The sequence below is a fragment of the Carlito syrichta genome, unplaced genomic scaffold (genome assembly GCF_000164805.1).
Source record: "Carlito syrichta isolate Samal-C Ts95f unplaced genomic scaffold, Tarsius_syrichta-2.0.1 Scaffold254036, whole genome shotgun sequence".
In the NCBI taxonomy this organism is placed as follows: Eukaryota; Metazoa; Chordata; class Mammalia; order Primates; family Tarsiidae; genus Carlito; species Carlito syrichta.
In genome coordinates, this window is record NW_007198132.1 from 13,263 (window position 1) to 19,893 (window position 6,631).

Consider the following 6,631-nt stretch of genomic DNA (forward strand, 5'->3'; position numbering starts at 1 on the left):
GGGGTGGCAGTGAGTGTGCCACTGCATTCCAGCTTGGGCGATGGAGTGAGACTCCAACTCAAAATAAAATAAAATAAAATAATAAAACAAAATAACCAAACAAATCCTGGCACTAAATAATTTAATGAATGACATAAAAAAACACAACAGAGAGCTTCAACAATAGACTAGACCAAGTAGAATGAATTTCTGAAACTGAAGACAAGTCTTTTGTAATAACACAAGAAGACAAAACAAACAAAAAACAATAAGTAAGCATGAAGAAAGTCTACAGGATTTATGAGACACCATTAAGTGAACAAATATTCATGTTATGCATATTCCAGAAGAAGAGAAAGAAAAAATTGAAAAAAACACTTTTAATGAAATCATAGCAGAAAATTTCTCTAGTCTTGGGAAAGAGATGTACATCCAGGTTCAGGAAGCTCAAAGAACCCCAAATAGATTCAACCCAAACAGGTAATCCCTGAAGCATATTATAGTCAAATCATCAAAAGTTAAAGACAAAGAAAGAATTATAAAAGCAGCAAAAGAAAAACATCAAGTCACATATAAGGGAATGCTCATTAGACTAAAGGCAGATTTCTCAGCAGAAAACTTACATGCCAGAAGGGACTGGCATGATATATTAAATTTACTGAAAGAAAGAAAAACTGCTTAGCTAAGAATATTATGCCTAGCAAAGCCACTCTTCTGAAATAAAACCTTTCCCAGATGAGCAAAAACTAAAGGAATTTGTTACTATTAGACAAGTCCTACAAAAAATGCTCAAGATATTCCTATATCTGAAAGTGAATAGACAGTATTTACCATCATAAAAGCATGCAAAAGCATAAAATTCACTGCACTGGTAAAGCTAATATACAAAGGAGAAAGAAAAAGAAAAACCACTCAACCACATAAATAAACAATGAGAGAGGAACAAGAAAGATATAAAACAACCATATATCAATAAAATGATAGGAGTAAATTCTTACCTATCAATAATAACATTTAGCCTGGGCACGGTGGCTCAGTCTATAATCCCAGCACTTTGGGAGGCCAAGGCAAGAGGACTGCCAGAGCCTGCAGGTTTGAGACCAGCCTGTGCAACTTGGCAAGGCCTTGTCTCTACAATAAATCACAAAAACTAGCTGGATGTAGTGGTGTGCATCTGTAGTTCCAGCTACTTGAAAGACTGAGGCAGAAGGATTGCCTGACAGCATGTTGAGGCTGCAGTGGCTATGTCACTACACTTCAGCCTGGGTGACTAAAAATAATGATAATAACTAATAATAATAATAATAATAACCTTTAATATAAAGGAATTACATTTCCCACTTAAAAAATATAGACTGAGCTGGGCTCAGTGGCTCAGCCTATAATCCCACGCCTTTGGGAGGCTGAGGTGAGTGGATTGCCTGAGCCCGCAGGTTCAAGACCCGCCTGGGCAGCGAGACCTCATCTCTACAATAAATAAAAAAATCAGCCGGGTGTGGTAGCGCATGCCTGTAATTCCAGCTACTTGGAAGGCTGAGGCGGAAGGATTGCCGGAGCCCAGCAGGTCGAGGCTGCGGTGGCCGGGAGCGGCCACTGCACTCCAGTCTGGGCGACCGAGTGAGACTCTAACTCAAAAAAAGAAAAAAAAAATATATATGTATATATATAGACTGGCTGAGTGGATTTAAGAAAATAAACAAGATCCAACTATATGCTATCTACAAATAACACCTCATCTTTAAAGACACACATAGATGAAAGTAAAGAGGTGGAAAAAGCTATTCTATGCAAACAGAAACCAAAACCAAAATTGAGCAAGAATAGTTATAAAAACTGTAAAAAAAAAAAAGAAGGACATCATATACTAGTAATGGGATTGATTCTACAAGATGATATAACAAAATAATAGTTGGGAACTTCAACACCCCACTATCTACATTATAAAGATCATCTAGATAGAACTCAACAAAAAAACATCAGATTTAAACTGCATCATAAACCAAATGAACCTAACAGACATTTATAGAACATTTCACCCAATAGTTCCAGAATACACATCCTTTTCATCAGTACATGGAACATTCTCTAGGATTGACCATATGTTAGTACACAAAACAAGTCTCAAAAAACTTTTAAACATAAAAATTATATCAGATATCTTACCTGACCATAAAGGAAAAAACTTGACAATAATAACAAGAACACTCAAAACTATATAAATACATGAAAATTAAACAACATGCTTCTGAATGTCCAATAGGTGAAGAAAAAAAATTAAGAATGAAATTTTAAAATTCCTTGAAACAAATGAAAATGGAAACACAACACACCTGAACTTATGAGATATGCAAAACAGTATTAACAGGCAAATGTATAGCAATAAATACCTACACCAAAAAGTAGAAGTTTTCAAATAAACAACCAAACAATACACCTCAAGGAACTAGAAAAGCAAGAACAACCAAACCCAAAATGAACAGAAGAAAAGAAATAATAAAGATCAGTGCAAAAATAAACAAAATTGAGGCAAAAAAATACTAAAGATCAATGGAACCAAAAGTGGTTCTTTAAAAAGATAAACAAAATCAACAAATCATTAGCTAGAATAACTAATACAAATTTAAAAGACCCAAATGATTTAAATCAGAAATGAAAAAGGAGACATTGTAACAAATACCACCAAATAAATACTGTACACCAATAAATTTTAAAACCTAGAGGAAATAGATAAAATCCTGGACACATATGACCTATCAAGATTGAACCAAGAAGAAACAGAAAACCTAAACAAACCAATAATAAGTAATAAAATTGAATTAGTAATGAAAAAGTGTCCCCCAACCCCCCAAAAAAGTCTAGGACCAGATGGCTTTGCTGTTGAAATCTAATGGCTCTTGAAAGAAGAATTAAAATCAATTTTTCTCAAACAATATTTAAAAATTGAAGTAGAGGGAATTCTTCTTAACTCATTATATGAGCCCAGCCTTATTCTGACACCAAAACCAAAAGAGAACACAATTAAAAAAGAAAACTACAGGCCAATATTCCTGACAAATATAGATATAAAAATAATCAGCAAATTACTAGCAAACCAGACCCAACAACACATCAAAAAGATAATACACCATGATCAAGTGGGATTTATCCCAGGAATGCAAAGATGGTTCAATATACACAAATCAAACATTATACATAACATCAATAACATGAAGGATAAAAGTTGTATGATTATCTCAATAGATGCAAAAAAACACTTGATAAAATCCAACATCACTTCACAACAAAAACTTTCAAGAAATTAGGTATGAAAGGAAGTTACCTCAACTTAATAAAGGCCATACATAACAAACCCACAGTAAATCTTCCTAAGTGGAGAAAAGCTAAAAGCTTTTCTTTAGCTTTTCCTCTAAAAACTGGAACAAGACAAGGACACTTGTTCTCACCACTCTTATTCAACATAGTCTCAGTCAGAACAATTAGACAACAAAAGAGACATAAAGGGCATCCAAATTGGAAAGGGGGAACTCGAAGTATCTCTGTTTGTAGAGGACATTATCTTATATATAGAAAAACCTAAGGACTGTACTAAAAAGCCCTTGGAAGTGATAAACAAATTCAGTAAACATGCAGGTTACTAATCAAGATACAAAAATCAGTAGTGTTTTTAACATCAGCAATGAACTAGATGAGAAAGAAATTAAAAAGGAAATTTCATTTATAATAGCTACAAAAAATGAAATACTTAGCAATAAATCTAACTGAGGAGGATAAAGACTCCTACAAGAAAAACTACAAAATAAAGTTGAAAGAAATTGAGGCTACAAACAAATGAAAAGACAACCCACGCTCATAGATTAGAATAATGTGTATATTTATACACACACATATACGGGAGGGACTTCCCAAAAAACACCAAAATTAATTTTTAGAGGGTAGGCCCCTTATAGTATAGGCTTCCCTAGCTAGGTAAGTGTTCTCGAAACCCATTGGCATCAGTGTACCAGGTAGCATTGTTGTGAGAGGCTGAGTTCAGCTTCAGTGAATTTTCTTTTAGATTCTTTCAACATGTTTGCCCATTTCATGAAGGGTGACTTACACAAACAACCTGCCCATACCAAGCTGAGTGTTCATCAGTTTTTAACCCAAAACATCACAGTCATGGTACTCCACCCTCCCTATTCACCCAATCTTGCCCCAAGTGACTTTTTTTTTGTTTCATCAGATGAAAAAAGTCCTCAAAGGGAAATGTTTTGCTGATGTCAAAGAGGTGAAACAAAAAATGGCAGAAACATTAAAAGGCATCAAAACTGACATGTTCAAAAACTGTTTTAAACAGTGGAAAAATCATCTCAATAGTATATTGCATCAAATGGAGAGTACTTTGAGAGTGCCCGAAATTTAAACATGTAAGAATAAATACACATTGTTAAAAATAAATTCTGGAGTTTTTTGGGTCCCTCCTTGTATTTTGAGTTGAGGTCTCTCTCTGTTACTCAGGCTGGAGTGCAGTGACATGATTAAAGCTCACTGCAGTCTCAAACTGCTGGGCTCAGGTGATCCTCCCAAGAAGCTGGGACTACAAGTGTGCACCACCACAACCGGCTAATTTTTAATTTTTTTTTTTTTTTTTTTTGTAGAGACAAGGTCTTGCTATGTTGCCCAGGCTGGTCTTGAGCTCCTGGGCTCAAGCAATATCCTGCCTCAGCCTCCCAAAGTGCTTGGATTACAGGTGTGAACCACTGCGCCTGGCATGGAATAATTAATATTGTTAAAATGACAATACTATCTAAAGCAATCTGCAGATTCTATGCAATCCCTAACAAGATACCAATGACATTCTTTACAGAAATAAAAAAAAGTCCCAAAATTTATTTGGAGCCCCAAGACCCCAAATAGCCAAACAATCTCAAGCAAAAAGAATAAAGCTGGGTGGACTTGGTGGCTCAGCCTGTAATCCCAGCACTTTGGGCTGAGGCGAGTGGATTGCCTGAGTCCGCGGATTCGAGACCAGCCCAGGAAACTTGGCAAAACCTCGTCCTACAATAAATCAAAAATTAGCTGGGCATGGTAGTGTATCCCTGTAGTTCTGACTACTTGGAAGGCTGAGGTGGAAGGATCACTGGGGTCCGGTAGGTTGACATTGGGGTGGCTGTGAGTGTGCCACTGCACTCCAGCCTGGGCAACAAAGTGAGACTCCAACTCAAAATAAATAAATAAATAAATAAAGCTGGAGGTATCACACTACTTGACTTCAAATTATACTACAAAGTTGTGACAACCAAAAAACGTAGCACTGGCAAAAACAGACACATAGACTAATGGAACAGGTTATGGAACCCAAAAATTATTCCATATTTTTACAGTCAACTGACTTTTTTACAAATAAAGATGCCAAGAACATTCATTGGGAAAAGGATAATTTCTTCAATAAATAGTGCTGTGAAATCTGGATATTCATATGCAGAAGAATGAAACTACATTCCTATCTCTAACCATATATAAGAATTAAATAAAAGTGAATTAAAGGTTTAACTGTAAAGCCTGAAAATATGATAGTACTAGAAGAAAACATCAGGAATCACTCTAGGATATTGAAAACAATTCTACTTAAGATAACATCAAAAACAACAAAATACTTAAGAATAATTTTATTCAAGGAAGTGAAAGACCTGTACAGATAAAACTATAAAGAATTGCTGAAATAAATCAAATAATACATAAATAAATGAAAAAGCATCCTGTGCTCATTAATTGGAAGAATTAATGTTGTTGAGATGATAATATTACCCAAAGCAATCTATAGAGTCAATGCACTTCCTATTAAAATCCCAGTGACACTTTTTTTCAGAAATAGAAAAACTCATCCTGAAATTCATGTGGAATCTTAAGAGCCCCGAGTAGCCAGAATAGTTTTGAAAAAGAACAAAGTTGGAGACTCATATTTCTGATTTCAAACTTAGTACAAACGAACGTGATCAAAACAGTATGGTATTGGCTTATGGAGAGACATATAGACCAATGAAATCGAATCAAGATCCCATCCATATGTGATCAAATGATTTTGACAGGGGTGCCAAGACTATTGAATAGTAGAAAGGACAGTTTTTTCAACAAATGGTGCAGTAAGTTCCCTACATAAGAACCTTCAAGTTATGAAATTTAAAGACACACAACTGCTTTTTAAATGTATCATTTCTCTCCATCATGTATCAGTATAGCCTGTTAAATACATACAGTTCTATACAGATGACTGTGTTCATTGAGTACCTAGGCTAACTTTGTTGAACTTAATACAAATTGGACTTACAAATGCACTCTTAGAACAGAGCTCATTCCTGTATTAGGAAAACTTGATATCCACATGAAAAAGAATAAACTTGATCTCTTACCTTTTACCACATACAAAAACTAACTCAAAATGAATCAAACTCCATTCCAATTAATCTGAATTTCTAGAGATAGACCTGTACATCTTATTTTTAAAGTTCCCTAAGTGATCCTAATGTGAAATAAAGTTGGGAATAACAGATCTATCCCTTATTGATCCGTGACATAACCTATGTGTCTCATAAACTAATTCTGAAACAAATTTTTAAGCTATTTTTAACAAAGACAACACTGGGATAATTGTGCAGATTCCCAACTTGACTAA